Source organism: Phyllostomus discolor, chromosome 9 (assembly GCF_004126475.2).
Source record: "Phyllostomus discolor isolate MPI-MPIP mPhyDis1 chromosome 9, mPhyDis1.pri.v3, whole genome shotgun sequence".
Classification (NCBI taxonomy): Eukaryota; Metazoa; Chordata; class Mammalia; order Chiroptera; family Phyllostomidae; genus Phyllostomus; species Phyllostomus discolor.
The window spans coordinates 38,570,527-38,588,068 of record NC_040911.2 but is presented as its reverse complement, the minus strand read 5'-3'; positions in this window follow the sequence as shown (position 1 = coordinate 38,588,068).

The window sequence follows — 17,542 nt, the reverse complement described above, 5'->3', positions numbered from 1 at the left end:
TGAATCTTAAAGAGATAACTGTACCCCCCTTGTTTATTGTAACATTATTCATAATAGCCAAAATATGCAAACAACCTAAATGTCTATCAAAAGATCAATGGGTAGTTCCCAGTCAGGGTACATGCCTGGGTTGCAGGCCATAACCCGCAGCAACTGCACATTGATGTTTCTCTCTCTCTCTCTCTCTCTCTCTCTCTCTCTCTCTCTCTCTCTCTCTCCCCCTCCCTTCCCTCTCTAAAAATAAATAAATAAAATCTTTAAAAAAGATCAATAGGTAAATAAAATGTGATATAGCATATACATAGCAAGTAGAACCTAAGTAGCCAGTAGTGGTTCACAGTTCTGTTTCTTGCTTGCTGTGTGATGTTGGACAATTCACTACAACACTAAGTCTCTGAATACTCATTAACCAAATGTAGAGGTAAAAATGAAATTATTTATATCACTGGGTAATTTTGAAACATGGCATCATAATGTATGAGGGAAGATCCCCCCAAAATCAGGATTACCTTCTGAAGGACAGGCCCCTTGTAGTACAGGTTTCCCCTACTAGGTATGTATTCTAGGAACTCATCTGTATCAGTGTACCAGCTGGCATTGTTGTGAGAGGCTGTGTTTGACTTCAGTGAATTTTTTTTTGAACACTCTTTCAACTCATTTCCCCATTTCATGATGAGTGATTTATGAGCACACCCGTCCACACTGTGCTGTGTGTTCAGCCATTTTTGACCCAAAATGGCATGACCCTTGTGCCCCACCCTCCCTATTCACCTAATCTCACCCCGAGCAACATTTTTGTTTTATTTCCCCAGATGAAAAAAAGTCCTCAAAGGGAAACATTTTGCTGATGTGGAAGAGGTGAAACAAAAAATGGCAGAAGCACTAAAAGTCATCAAAATTGACAAGTTCCAAAAACTGTTTTAAGCAGTGGGAAAAAATGTCTCACTAGGTATATTGCATCAAATGGAGAATACTTTGAAGGTGACTGAAGTTAAAACATGTAAGAATACATGTTTTCACACGTATTGTGTGAAAAATTGTGTAAGAATACACAATTTTTTTATAAATAAGTTCTGGCTTTTGTTTTTCGGGGGGTTCCCTTGTATGTGAAAGAGCATTATTAACTAGGAGACATGTCAATTTTAGTTTTGTTTATTTTTTTAGGTTAGTTAAAGGTAAAATACTTTGAAAGTTGAGGTCCTAGACATTTGTTGTGGAAAAAACCAATATTTATGTTTGTTATTACACAGTAATACATACTCACCGCTGAAGGGTGAAAACACCAACCTCATGCACACACACACACCCAGTGTCAGTGTGTCTGCCCAGTGCCGCAAGGACATCGTCCTGCCCTAGGCTTCCAGCCAAAAGACATCAGTGACACCTTGCATACTGTCTTTATATGAAGTAAAATCTACCACTATTACCCTTTAAGCTTTATTCCCTTGTGATTCTTCTTGAGAAATTCTTCTTCACTTAGGTTGTGTAAATAGTCACCCATATTTTATTCTAAAATAATTTGATGAATTCTTCTACTAACATTTAATTTATCAGTCCACCTGCAATTAATTTGATATAGGGTGGGAGAGATATGTCATATTTTTGCAAGTGACAATTCATTTGCAAAAGGGATATCTTTGCATATAACACATCACTTATTGAATGACTCAACCTTTCATCACTGATTTGAGTTGTAAATTTTTCCAAATATTATAAGCTACTAAATATATTAGAATGTTTCAAAATGAGCTGTATGTTCTACTGAATTATCTGTCCTTTGCTCAGTCACTACCACATATTTTAATTAACTTTATAGAAGGTTTTGATTCTTGATAAGTGAGGTACTCAACCTTTCTTTTTCAACATCAGTCGGCTTTATCAAATGCTTATTCTTTCTAAAGATCTATAGAATTCTTTATTTTCCAGACATCCATGAATATGTAGAAAGATCTTCAAACTCCCAACAAAATCAAAATTTAACTTGACAGATAATATGATGCCAGAAACAGGATACAGACTTTCCAAATTCTAAAGAAATTGGAGCTGGATTTAGAAAACCTCCCAAACAGTCTACTTGAAAGATTCACTCTTTTACTGCCTCCAAATACACCCTAAATGTATGCACCTCTATTATTGGAATATTTGCATTTTATTTGTTTAAATGTTGGCTTCCCCATCTGAATATGAACTCACTTCAGGCAGGGGTTATTTCTTATATATCTTTTGTACCTTTGCACAGTGATCAAGATATAGTGAATGCTCAAAACTGTTTGGCAAATTACTTAATGGTACACAAAAGTTTTCTGTTCTGCAATTCTGTGGCTGTATGTTTCTTCCCTCTGCCAGAGGGAAGGTGCTGAGAGAGCTGAGGCTTGCCCGATCCACCTAGCTGCTTCTCTCTGTTGCCTGGTTAGGTTTTATGTTTACACGACCCCACAGCCTCACAAACTTTCTTAGACCTTTGCTAATGGATTCTTCACTGGTTTCCTTCTCCCATTTCTTTCCTCTTGACATTCTAGCATGTTGGAGTTGCATAATAGCCATGAAATGATATGTGTTTTGACCAAGGGTGGGCTACTCTTTGGCCCTATTCCTCTCCTTCCCCTGATTCTGAATTCTCCTGGTAGCCTGGAAGGTAGGTGAGGAGATTAGCAGGTAAAGTTGATCCAATTCAGTTTCATTATGCACATCCCACAGCCCAGCTTCTTTTCCTGTTTCCAAAAGATGACTTTCCTTCTCTACCTGGCACCTAGTAGGCACTCAACACATGTTGAATTCTTTCATTTCCACACCCTCTATTCAGCTTCTGTCTCCCAATGGCAAGGTATAAAAAACAAGGCCCTTCGTAGTCTGTTAACATTTTCTTTTTTTTTTCCCCAGGAAAAACGGAACAGTTTTCAATACATTCATATATACATTAAAGTATAATGCAGACTGTGAGGGCGAGGGGTCAAGGACGGGGATGCACATAGGTCTGTGCACTGACAGGAGTGTCCAGGAGACCCAGGCTTGAGAGTGGGGTCAGGCCTGGTTGGGGTCTTTCTTAGGAGGGAAGGGTCTTCCCTGATGGCCTCTAATCACACTCCCAACATCTTACAACCAGGGATTGCTTGTAGATTGAGCTCATTTGGGCCTTCGGTTGAATCTGCAGGTTTGAATTCGCCTGAGTGATGCATTGTCAGTAGCACAGCTCTGACAGAAGGGCAGGCCAGAGAGGGCCCACAGGATTTCTTCTCCCCAGAGCCTGTCGTACCTGTTCACCTGTCCTCCCGCCCTGGCCCCATAAGTCACTCTAATTCAGTGTCCTTTTTGTGTTTGTAAACAGTCCCAAACATCTGCATATACTTCTTAATGTGCCCTTGGTTTTGTGCTCCATATTCTCATTGCAATCCAGGTCCTTTGGGTTCTTACAGGACTTCAACTCCTTACTCATAATGCCATGAGTCAGCTTGGGAGCTAGGGTTTGAAGTCTTCCGTTGTGGTAATTCTTCCCACTTTGCAGTCCGGTTTCCAGTAAGGGTTCAGACACTGGACGATGAACTGGGACATCTCTCTTCTGAATACTTCTTGTTTGTTAATATTTTCAAAAGAAAACTACCATGGCTACTATGAAGACATGATGAATTAAAAGGAAAAAATGGTGGTTCCAAACTGCTTCAGCTTCAACGCCCAGGTAGAGATTGACACCCTGAAGTGACTTTATTTAGGCCAGTGCACCTGACCTTAATTCTGTAAACGGTAAAGGAATGGGATCTTCACTATGACTTTACAGTTTGCAGGCTCTGGTGGAGATCAGGAAGTAGGCACAAGCCAATGGCATGGGACAGGAGGCCAGGACTAATCCATTATTCTTTTCAAGGTGATCTCCCTGGGGTTTACTTTAAATGTTACTGGAAGCTTTCCTCTTATAGTTTCTGGGTACCCTGCATGTGTAAAATGAAGAACTAAAGGTTTTTTCTTGAACCACAGGATAAACTGGTCACACTGTGACAGGGTGTTGAGCTGAAGAAAACCCCCACAGCTATCACTTGGGGAATGAGGGGAGCAGGGCAGGGCCATTGAGAGCTACTTTGCGTATCTGAAGAACTTGGCCAATGTTTTAATAACGTTAAAACCTGTGCCTGCAAAGAACCAGGGAGATGGCATAACTCTAATGCCTGATGTGATGTAGCCAGTGGGACTGCCTGCACCAGGGAGAACAGCTTGGCAGGGGCTCCTAGGTCACAAAGCCATGTTCGCCCCGACTAAAAATGGCAGCTGAGAAAGGCAGAAAAAAACAACAACAGACTATTAGCAGGTGTAACTTAGTGTGGGAGGAGTCAGAAATGGGGTTACAGAAGAAGATCCTCACCAAGATTTAAACCCAGATGAGGCAACCGCGCTGGGGTTGAGGACGTGGGTTTGGATTAAGAACAGGAGCAGGAGCCTAGCCGAGCTACCAACCTCTGTTACCAACCTCTGTTTTCGTTTCCTGAGACACGATACCCCTGACTGGCCTGGTTTGCAAGGGGAGGTAGGATTGTGCGTGTATGTGTGTGTGTGTTGGGAGGGGAGTGTTTTAAAGAGACTTTGGAATTTAACAGCAACATTCTGTCATTACTCTAAACCTGTACAACTTTTGAATAAGTAATTCCTTTCCTTTTTAGCAAACTCTGGCATTGAGAGCCACAGTTCTTAATATCGCAGTGGGCAAAAAGAACCTAGAGGAGACCCACAGGGCAGGGGAAGGGTGTTTTCTATAACAAGACTGATCATGGAAAGCCCCCTGCAGGAATATACTGATAGATAATAAGTTAAACCACATATGGATACAAACTGCTCATCTGAGACTTTGGGAGTGACATACTTTTTTTAAAATATTTTATTTATTTTTAGAGTGAGGGGAAGGGAGGGAGAAAGAAAGGAAGAGAAACAACAATGGGCTACCTCTCACAGGCCTCCAGGTGGGGACCTGGTCCGAAACCCAGGCATGTGCTCTAACCAGAAATCAAATTGGCGACCTTTTGGTTTGCAGACAGACACCCAATCAACTGAGCCACACCAGTCACAGCTAGGATTTCCATGCTTTTCAAGGAAGAAAGAAACCAATACAGTGTGATTGGGTTCTTGCTCTACTGTCTTCTCAGTTTCTCCACAGCAATGTTATTTGGCTTAAAGCTGAACCTAGAATTTCTAAAGCCCACCCGCTAGCCCAAAGTTAACCTTGAAGCTGCAGACAGCTTTGTCCAGACACAGTCACCAGCCCTCCGGGAGATCTGGGAGATGAATCTTCCCTCACACCTTTTGGTGTGCTACTTTCCATCCTTCCTTTAGGTGCTCACTCCCTGAAGCACTTCCAAGCACTTCTTGCTCCTCTTTAAATGAAGAGACCAGGCCCAGACCCAACTAGATCATCATCTGCCCTGAGTGACCAGGAGACTGGGCCACCTTTTTGCCTAGTCAGGATTCCTGCCTTGCTACTTTTCCTGGTTGTTGGTGTTTGCCATGGAAACCTTGGGTTGCTCGGCATGGGGGAGGGATATTCTGTCAGGCCCCTTCAGTCTGGTTATTCTATTTGAGAATGAGAGGCACAGGTACATTGCTTTTTTCTCTAGCACATGAAATAGGCTTTAAGGACTGCTTTTGGACTGGGGGAGGTACAGAGAGCTTGGGGGCCAGGAGTCAGCCACATTGGGGGATGGTGCTAACTTCTTTTTAGATATTGACCTTGGACCTCAAATCCTAGAAGAGTGCACCTCAGTCTGAAGACCAGCTCCTTCGAGGATTGGGCAGGTCATTTGAGCAAGTCCACAGCTTTGCAGGGAAGGAGAGCAGCCCGTGTGCCAGTTAGGCTAAGTTAATTCTAGTAATTGGTGGAGTGACGTGCTGTAGCTGGATCTCCCGCTCTGTCACACAGGAACAGAAAATAGTTGAATGTGATATGGCTGGCTCAGGTGTTTGACTCTGGTTGCCCTGTAAGTAAATTAGGAATAAAAATCTAAGAGCTGTTTATGATTAACCTGCTTGAGGCTGACTGCTGAAAATGACGTCACTTGCCAGTGCCCACAGTATGCCAGTTCTCGGGTACTACCTTGTTCAGTCTCACGAACCGGAAGTTAAACGTTGTAACCTAGGTAGTACTATCGCTCCTTTTCCCTTTTCCTTATGTTATTTTTACTGTCAAAGAAACAGAGGCTCAGAGAGATGCAGTAACTTATGAATTGTCACAGAGCAGAACGTGGATTGTGTTACCTATCTAGAATGCGGTGTACAAATACTTGGTGCTGGTGAAATTTAATTCAAAGAAAAGGAAAACACAGGTGACTTTGTGCTTTTATTTATGTGTATTATATACATATATACTTTTAAAATATTATTTTATATAGGGCTGTGTGTTAAATTGTGTGTATATAGCATTTTGCTGTACATTTCACTCTATTTCCTTCTTTTTGCTCAATGATTTTTAAGTTCTCCACATATTGCTTTATATCCATCTATAATAGTTCATTGCTTCTGAGTGCTACATTGTATTCCAGAGTCTACGTCTACATTCCGCTAGTGACGGAGACCTGACTCACCTTGGCCTCTCTGCTGCACGAATAATGTGGTGTTGGGCATCCTTGAACAGGCACAAGTTCCTCAGGAGGAAATATCAACTCTCTGTACTTTCTGTGGAAGGTCAAAGCATGAAAGGAGAGTTAGACAGCTGGGGATGGTGTAATATTTATTTTAAATGCAACCAATAGGAACTGGAGGGCATCCCCCATTAAAGGGGCTGCTCTACAAAGAGAACCATTAAAATGAATGTAAATCACAGTAGCTTCAGGGACAGTTTAATAACAATCTGACTTTTTATTGGGTGAGCAGGAGATGTGCCAGCTTTCTCCTAACAGAGTCCTCTGGATCTTTTGCAGAGAGAGATTCTATCTGAACTGCTATCGAGATTACCAAGGGCAGAGGGCTGCTCTGGGAGTAATGGCCATAAATCCAATTAGTAACTCACTTTCTCTTTTGCCATAGGCTCCATTTCTCCCAAACACATAGAAGATAATTCCACACTCTGGGACCTGGTAAATCCCGAGGGCTCCATGATATCATGCCAACAAGACACAAAGCTTTCTTGTATGGGGCTGGAATGATTCACATTAGACTAGGAACATTGGAAACCTCCATGAGAGGGAGGGGCACAGATGCTGGGGGGAGTGCTGTGGGGGCCTGGTCACACTTTATTCTGTATTCTTGTGTATCACTTCAAACAAAATGTGTTCTTGTCTTATTTGTGAAATAGGGAAATGCAGGAAAAGTCTTGCGGTCTGTAGAACATCTTAGCAAGATTAAACCCCTTTTTATGGATAAGCATGCTAAGGCAGACAGGGAAGAGAGAAGGTTACATCAGCCTGCTCCAAAGGAGGAGGGCTGGCTCCGGTGGCTGGTGTGTGTGCCCCTGGGTGCCTCCATCTTGGCCCTGGGTCTGCTGGTGTGTCCGTGGGTAGATCTGCCGGAGGGTTGAGGAGCCCAAGAGCTGAGCCAGAGGTGAAGGGGCCTGGATTCCAGACCACCACTTGTTTGAGTGTTTGCACACTTATGAAAACAAATTCTTTAATGCCTAATCTTTATGATCTCAGGTAAAGAATTGAGATGACTTGGCTAAAAATAAAATATGTTCCAGCTTAATTTTGATTTTAAAAAATAATTGCATAACTGCTCCCCTTCTCTTTCCTGTGAGATTAAAAACAAACATGCTGAGAATGGTTTACCTGGAGGGTGGGAGCAGTCACACAGGGTCCTAGAATCTTTCTCTTATTACATCTATGCCTGTTACAAAGATGCTTCTTGTGAGTTGGTAGTTTTTTAAAAGTTATAATAAAAAAGATATGAATGACTAATTCACACTTTTGCATGAGTTTATAGAAAAAAAAACACATAGGACTTGGGTTTAAATCCCAGCCGGACCTGTCATTTACTAGAAACCTTTAGAAACAGATCTAACCCACTGAAACTTTAGTTTTATTATCTTTAAAATGCTATGAATAATATGTAATTCATATGCTTATTGTGAGAATTACATAAGACACCCTAAGCAGAGCTTTCAGTACAATAGTAAGCACTCAATAATGATGTCTCTTAGAATTTTAACAAGTACATATTTATTATTACTTTCTCTTGGATGACTCTAGGGATCAATGAGACATTTGTTAGGTGCACAATCTGAGTGAATTCCTCAAAGCAGAGCCTGAGACAAGGATTTGTGTTCAAAGCGTCTATTGAGAAGATGATCGCAGAAAGTGCAGTGAGACAGGGAAAGAATCACTGACAATATGAGGTGGCACTAAGTACTGGTGCCCACCTTCGCCCTCTGCTGTCCTTGACAGCTTGCCCAGGAGCTCGTGATTGGGAGAGCCAATAAACTTCTGAATGAAGGCATTGCTTGGGTACTATAATAGAAGACTACAGAGCACATACTGTTCAACTCTTTCAAATACATTACATTTATTGAGAAGTACAATTGAGTTATGCATTTTTACCAGTAAGGCACTTCATTGATTATGGGCATAAAGCTAAGTTCTCTCACATTTTGGCTATCAGTACACCTATGCTTAGAGGCAGAGAGAATCCATGAATCCAGTTTAACCTGAAGAAACAAAGTTCTTCTGAAATTGGTGTTTGAACTTTTCTTTCAGCTTATTCATTCAAGTTCTCCAAAATTCATTATGTCCTCACCCAATTTGGGAAATGTGCAGACTGCTTTATTCCTTCTGATTGCCAAATTAAACAAAGTAAACTCTTAATATATGGTTTATTGTTTGATTGACTGGTCCAGTCAGGAAAATGTTTGGACACAGAAAAATGCATCTTAGTTCCCCTCACACTCACCCCACCCCAAATTCAGGGACATAGTACATGTTTGGTCAAATCTCTGGCTATTCCTTAAATAAAAATAATAGTGTGATTAACTTACTGGCTTCTGTTCCCCAAGTAAATAGGTAACTTAGGGAGAAAAATGCTTGTATGTTTTAGACCTGTAGGGAACTATGATCAATTTCCTCTTAACACTGCAAAATAGGTTGATTTCTCTGATTTACCAGTCTGGCCAAAGTTGGACCCAATGAAGTATAAGACAAAGTCTCCATTCTTAAGAGTATCACAAGCGTATCAGTATATATTGAAATCATGCCCACCAACAAAAACAGCTACATTCAGAATTTGGCTACTGTTCCTTTCATCTTAAAAACAGCTTGGTTGGGTTAAGTCTGCCTGTTACTGCCCTCATGTAGACAAGGCTGCTAACGCACAGGAGGTGAAATCTGAGGTCACACAACTAATTAGTGGCTGAGCCAAATCCAGAGGTCAGGTTTCCTTGTCTACGGTTTCTCCCACCAGACCAGAGTGCTTCTTCAGGGCAATGCAGAAACAGCATTCTAAAGGGTATTTAGGTTTATTTCTAATGCTGATTTGACTCTATATCATGAATATTTAAAAAAACCTGATTTGTAATTGAAGCCTGGAGTATCACCCAGTGCCTGACTTAATGATTTCCTTACCAGCTGCTGAAACACTTCAATGGGAAGACATGAAATTCCTGCAGGAAATGACTCCAGGCAGCTCTGAATAAGTAAGGAAATTAAATGACTAACTTCAATATTTCCTGGTTTTTGTCTTTCTTAATTAACAATTTATTTTGGTAAAGGAAAAACTGAACAATTTTCTAAGTGTCAACATGTATAATTTAATATTTGCTTATAGTAAAAACATGATTCCCAGTTGGGTTTAATTTTAAAAAGTGAAAAACATTTTTGGATAATTTTAGTAACCATATTTATCGAATGTTTTCTCTTAAAAACACAAAAAAACAATTACAGCACATGTGTGTGGGAAATATCAATTTCCTTCTCTTAGTTCCCAAAGGTGCACTTAAGAAAAATGTGTTGATTATTAACAGGGCTAATATATTTGTGGTAATATTATTACTGACCATCGACAATAATTGGAGTTTGGGGTTGACAGGGATATTGCAGTCATAATACATTTGATTTCTATGTCACATTAAATATAGCATGAACCTAATGGAATATCATTACTACTTTAGATATGTATTTTATGTGATTCTTTTCTTTTTGCCTTCATTCATTTACTCTACAATATTTACTGAATGTCTGCAATGTACCTGGCATTCTTCTAGGTGCTAAAAATTGATGAAAAACTAAACAAAATTCTTGCTCCTACGAAGTTCACATTCACATGAGGGAGACAGATGAGTGATAAAAAGGCAAGGGGCCGTGTCAGATGGTGGTGACTGCCAGGAAGCAAAGCAGAGCGAGACCAGAGTGACGTGGGGACGCTACGTCGGTCGTCAGACAGGAGGGCAGGCAACAGGAAAGGCCCTAGGTCTCTTCGTAGAAATACAATAACTTAAGACTTTTTAATCAGTCTTAGAAAGGTACTGTTAACTGCTTTCTGTCCTGTCCTCAGGTCTACAAATGTTTAGGATAAACTTTTGAGTTCAAGGCTAATGAAAACAATTGTTTTCAGCTTTCAAGAAAGCTGATTTTTATATCTGTGTGAATTTTTCATTCTAGCTTAAAAAATAAAACCTAAATAATATCTCCTAGGAATAAAGAGAATGAAGGAAATTAAAGTTCTCATCACAAGGCTGATTAACTGTATTGCCAAGCAAACTTGTCTGCAAACTTCTATTACTAGGTAAGTTTAGTGGTGTTAACTGTATTTTTACTGGAATTAAATAAAGGCAAGTTGTATATCTCCAGCATGACTATTAACAACAACTGTCGGTTGTACCTTTTGTTGAGCAATACAGGGAAGGGCAAAAGTAGATTTGCAGTTGTTTATATGGAAAATAATACAATAATTAATAAATAAGGATACAAGAATAAATTGTTTTATGTATAACTGTAAACCTACTTTTGTCCCACCCTGTATAATCTACCAAGTATAGAACTTCACATACATGTTTTCTTATTCTCACAGCATCCCTACATGTGGCTATGATTGTTCCCATGTTGTAAGTAGGAAAATTGAGACTCAAGATATGTTAAACAAGGTTCCCTGAGGTTCCAGAACCAATAATGCCATACATGGTTGGAAAGTTATGTCATTTCTGCCTGAAGCTATGCTTCTGGAAGGTGTGAAGAAGATTATCTATTCCAAACTCCTCATTTTACATATGGACAAACAGAGATAGCTCCTGGGACCTGTCCAAGGTCACAGAGCCAGTGATCTGATAGCAGACTTAGGACTAGCTCCAACTGTGAGCTCTTCCTATGCCACTTGCTGTGTCCCCATGAAAGCCGTCAATTACAATAATTGCCTTTTCTATACATGTTCAGATTGGTGCATACCCACTTGGGACAAAGGTGAATCTTGACCCCTCCCTCATATACTTTAAAAATTCAGGGTGGATTATTGATCTAAATATGAAAGGCAAAACAACAAAGCCTTTAGTAGAAAACTTGCAGGAGAATACCTTCATGGCCTTGGGGTAGGTAAAGAGGAGTGGATAACCATAAATGTTAAAAATGAGTAAATTGAATTACATTAAAATTAAGAATTCCTGTTCATGAAGGGGTATTATTAAGAAAGCGAAAGGGAAAATCACAGAGTAAAAGATATCTGCAAAACATATCCAACAAAGGGCTCATATCCAGTATGTGTATGTTCATTCCTGCAAATAATGGCCCAAAAGCAGTTAATCCAATAGAAAAATGAACAAGACCTTAAACAAGTACTTCACAAAAGAGGACTTATTAATCTTTACTAGCTAATTAACATGTGAAAGGATGCTCAACATCCTTGATTATTAGGAAAATGCAAATTAAATCCACAATTTGATACTATTACATACTTCCAAGAATGATTAAATGAAAAAAGTAAAATGTTAAATTGGACCATATCAAAATTATAATTTTTGCAGATCAGAAATAGCCAAATATCAATAATTCCATATAGTTTAGTTCATACCAAGTATTGATGAAGATATGGAACTTTAGACATTATTAGTGAAGTGTTAGTTGGCACAACCCTTTGCAAACCTGTTTGACAGTATGGCAGTTACCTATTTGTGTGTAACAAACTATACCAAAGCTTAATGACTTAAAACAAAACCATTTATTATTTCATACAAGTGTATGGGTTGGCTGGGCATCTCTGCTGATCTGGGTTAGGCTCAGTTCATCTCACCAGGGCTTGTTCATGCACCCGTGGTCAGCTGGCAGGATGGCTGAAGGGTGGCGGGTAAGGTGGCCTCAGTGAGGACAGCTCTGTTCTCCTCCTTATGTCTCACGTCCTCTGTTAGCTAGCCTGGGCACGGGAACACAGAGGAGCAAGAGAGAAGGCAAAAACAGGTAAGTGTTCTTTTTTTTTTAGTATTTTTCTTGATTATGCTATTACAGTTTTCCCAATTTTTTCTCCCTTTATACCCCCTCCACCCTGCTCCCCCAACCCTCCAGCACCCCCCCCACCTTAGTTCATGTCCATGGATTGTGCATATAAGTTCTTTGAGTCCTCAGTTTCCTACACCATTTTTATCTCTCCCCGTCTGTTTTATGCCTACTAATTATGCTTCTTCTTCCCTGTACTTTTTTCCCCCATTCCTCCCCTCCCCCTCCCCACTGAAATCCCTCCATGTGATGTCCATTCTCTGATTCTGTTCCTGTGCTAGTTGTTTGTTAAGTTTTTATTTTCGTTGTTTTTCTTTTCTTTTAGGTTCATTTGTTGATAGTTGTGAGTTTGTTGTCATTTACTGTTCATATTTTTGATTTTTTTCTTAGATAAGTCCCTTTAACATTTCATATAATAAGGGCTGGGTGATGATGAACTCTTTTAACTTGATCTTATCTGGGAAGCACTTTATCTGCCCTTCTATTCTAAATGATAGCTTTGCTGGATAGAGTCATCTTGGATGTAGGTCCTTGCCTTTCATGACTTTGAATACTTCTTTCCAGACCTGAAGTGGGTATTTCTTTCTCTTTTCTAAAGAGAAATTCTTTTCAAAATTTTATTGTGGTAAGAACAATTAACATGTGATCTACCCTCATGATTTTTAAGTGTAGAATATGACAGTATTGTCATCTATAGGCATGTTGTTGTACAACAGATCTCTGGAACTTACTCATTTTGCAATCAGAAATTTTATACCCATTGATTAGTAATTCCCCAGTTCCCCTAGCAACCACCATTTTATTCTTTGCTTTCATGAATTTGACTGTTTTAGATAATTCATATAAGAAGAATCATATAGTATTTTCCTTTTGTGTCTTGATTATTTCACTTAGCAGAATGTCCTCATGCTTTATATTACCAGATTTCCTTCTTTTTATGGCTGAATAATATTCCATATATATGTATACATATATACATATATATACATACACATACATACACACACACATCACATGTTCATTATCCACCCATGTATGAACATTTACATTGTTTCCACTTCTTGGCTACTGTGAATATTATTCCCAATGAATATGGGAGAGTAAATATTTATTTGAGATCCTGTTTTCAGTTCTTTGGATAAATGTCCAGAAGTGGGATTGCTAGACTGTATGATAGTTCTATTTTTAATTTTTGGAGGAACCTCAGTACTGTTTTCCACAGTAGCTGCACCTTTTTACATACCCACCTACACTGTTGGGGTGACCACCTACCTGAGCCCCAGATCCCACTTCTCACAGCTCCTCAATCATCTTCTCTCTGTCTTGCATGTTCAGACTCTCTTGTCTGCAGACACCTCTGCTCATCTTACAAACATGCATCTAAGGGAAGCCCCCCTCAATTCTGCTATTTTCTTAGGCTCCTTGAGAACATGAGAAGTGTCTTACTCAGTGATGAGTCCCCATCACTGAATCACTCCCGGCATGCCTCTTCACCCCTCACTCAATGCCTGTGCCTAAGTGCCAATTAAAACTCCATGAAGCTGCCCAGTCTCTTATCTCTTACCCTCTCTTCATCACTGCCCCTGTTTCCTCATCTCTCCTCTGGCCTCCCCTAAACCCTGGCTCCTAAGTGGGGTTCTCTGTGAGGGTGCCATCCCCCCACAGGCCTCAGGGATGCTATGTCCTCTTCAACACCCCAGTCCAGATGAGCTCAGACAATACTTTTTGAAATTCCCCACAGCACAACTAAGACCAGTCAGAAACCTTTAAACAAGATAGGACTGAAGATTTGGGGTAAACAAGCTACAAAATAACCTGAAATCAAATTATCTGCACAACAAAGCAGGGCTTTCTCACAGACTTTTAGCTCAAGGATTCCTCCCTGCTGGTTTGCTGTGGCCCAGAGTGTCTTTCCTTTATGCAGGAGCTTCTTCAAGCCCTCCTCAAACTCCTCTTGAATTCCAGACTCACAGACGTGAGACCCAGAGAGATCTAGAGTTCTCTCTCCTGATTGCCTTCTGACTTTCAATGTCCTCACCAAATAACTACTTTCCTGGCACCTGAATGCCCACCCTATTCAGGAGGCTGCAGTAGGGCCTTGACCATGGCCTGAATGGGCCAAGCCCTTCTGAATACAACATAACCAACCCCACTTTGTACGAGACACAGACAGAGCAACACAAATGTAATTTTGTGAGAGAATCACCACAATAGACCAGCATTGACCACTTCATCACTAAAATCATTGGCTTCCCTTGGTTTTTCTTTTCTTCACTCCCACTGAGGCACTGGGTACCACTGCTCCCATTGACACTCTTTCCTCTCTTGGCTTCTTTGATGCTGTTGTCTTCTGGTTTTCCTCTAAACTCTCAGACCACATTCTCTGTTTTTGCTGCCCGTGCTTCTCCCTCTTACATGTTGGCATCACCCAGGACTGTGTCCTTGGCCCTGTGCTCTGTATCTTTCTAATTGCTTTCCTCATATGGGTAGGTATGTGCTCTCAGAATATGCTAAGTGGTGCTGAGACATTGGAAACATTATTGACTCTTTTCTATGTAGACACAGCTCCTCCCCAGCACATCTGGCATCTCTGGGAAACTTACCCCTCAGACATCTACATCCCCGCCTTAAAAAAAGTATCTTTTCCTTGTCTGTCTTTCCCCACTCTAATGTCACTTCTTCCTTTGAATTCACATATATTTTAAACATTTTGGTTGTTGTTATATTCTTACAACACATCTATTGGCTGGATACTATTATCTCTACTTTCTAGTGGAGCCCAGGCCTCGCTGAGGCCCTGTGACCTGCCCGGGGTAACACGATTATTAAGTGATGGACCCGGGATTCTGAATATAAGACAGTCACACAGCTTTGTATGTGCCTTCTTGGGCACCTGTATTATTCTGCCCTTGGTAGTTATTTCTGTAATTATTTAATTCCTTTGTATGCAAACTCTTGAGAAAGTTTCTGATTTTTCTTGTCAGCTCCTGGCATCAAGCTTATACTTTAGAATTTTGGAGACAGTCTCAATTTCAAATATTTTTATCTCACTATACAAATAAGTACTCTTGACCCAATTTGGGGCTTGTAAAGTGTGGTCAGTGTATACAAATGCCTTGAACATTGCAGGAAATCAATAAATATCTATAAAATTGAACTGAATAATGTGGGCAAACAAGCCAGGCTATTTCAGATTTGAGTGAGAGAGAGATAAAGAGAGTAAATGATCCCAATCCAAATATAATGCTTCATTAAAACAGCAAGCATAAATTTCAAGTCATCACTAATTACTAGCACCTGTGTATGTTTTGAAAGGCTGATCCAATACAGACTAAGAAAAGAATGGCTTTCTGCATCATTTCCCTGCCAATAGCAGACCAGAGGAGGAAAAAAAAATGTGACCAGGGTCTAACTTTCTCTGCGCCTGGTCTGCGGGTCTTTCTTCATACCATAACATTGCTCTTCTCTAACTTCCCCTCTATTTAGTTTTCATCCTTTAATTTCAGGTTAATATATCTGCTAGTTTATAAGAAACACTAGTATTTTCCATTCATCCTTCTTAGTTTGCTCTTCTAAACCTGCTTCCTTTGGGAGGTATGCTTCTTTCTAGATATTTCTAGAAGTTGAAAATTAGGGGTATGAACCTATTTCTTCTCTCAGTGTTAACCTTGATTACCTTTCATATCCTTCTTTCCCAGGCTCTCATCAATAGCATTTCCCAAATCACCTGCTGGGATAGTGAGGGGCTACTCTCTCCAGTAGAAGGTGAATTCTTACTAATTGGAGACAGACCAGGGTGTGCTGCCTTTATCATGATCTTCTTTCCTAGACCTTGGGCCTATTTCATTTCAGGGTTCAGAGTTCAGAGTTCAACTGCTGCTATGAAATCTCAATGTGAAATTACTTTTTCCAAATGCCAAACTATAAGGACTAGAAGACTGCCACTTATTTGTGAATACTTGTAGGGTTTTCTTCTTCTCTTCCACACTACTAGCCTCTTACATTTGCATCATTCCTAAATTCCTCCTTTGAAGTGAGATCAGTTTTTGTCCTAACAGATGAACCAGAGAACAGTTCTCAGAAGGTCTGACAATGCAGTAATAGATAAATTAAATCCCACTACATGTTGTCATTCAGCAATGCCCTTTACAGACAGAGCTATTTTGAAGCTATTAAAAATGCTATTCATCTCAAACTTGCCATTTGCCTTCTGTTTCTGGACTCGGCTATGGCGTTAGCTAAGAGATGAGTCTCAGCAGCCAACTTCCCTCTAGCTCTCCCATGACACTCGGGGAGACTCTTATGGGAAGAAGGTCATTTATTTTAGCTGAACGACCACATGGCTAACTATACACGGCAATTATACAAAGCAAATGTATCAACTTCTGCCACAGGAGGCAGGAGTTCCCTTTCTGGTCATTAATAATGAACACTCTTCAGTAAGTAGGAAAACATTTACCAAATAAAATGGCCTGTTATAGATGATTCCTCAGGCAGCTGAGAACTGCGTGGCCACTGAGGAAAGAGCGAAGCCAATAAGGTTCAGCTGCCCTGCGACCACGCGTGGTTGTCCTGGAAGCATCTTCGGCCCGGCAGAAGATGCGACCCACTGGCTCTTTGTGCAGAAATGTCTAGTCCGAGAAGAAGTGGCCTGGTCTTTTCTACATTGCAATTCCATTGCTTCCTTTCCTGGCAGCTGCATAATTGGGAATGCCGTGAAATCAAAATGAGGAGGAAGTAAATTAGAGCCGGGAAGTGTCAAGTTGATCTACTGCGGCATTGGGGGGCGGGAGTGCTGGGCATATTCAGATTCTTCTCCAAGCCTCTCTCTCACCACTTCACCCACCATTTCAAAAGCTTGTTCCTTGCACTTGTGGGGCTCTCTGGAGGCTCCTGTTTGCTCTAATGCTTAGACTATGATTTGGTCCACAGTCACTCATTCGGAGTACCCCTTTGCAGTCATTTTAATGAACAAAATCCTTGAAAAGGTGCTGACATCTTAATGCCTCCTATTGATACTTTATATTGAGACAACAAGCTTTGTACTGCATTCAAAGCTCTCACAGATCCAAAGGCTCTGGGGTCTTAGCAATCTTGTGGGCATATGGGGTGTAATTAAAAGAGACATGAAACATGAGCACTTACACACCACTTTCATATTGAAGACA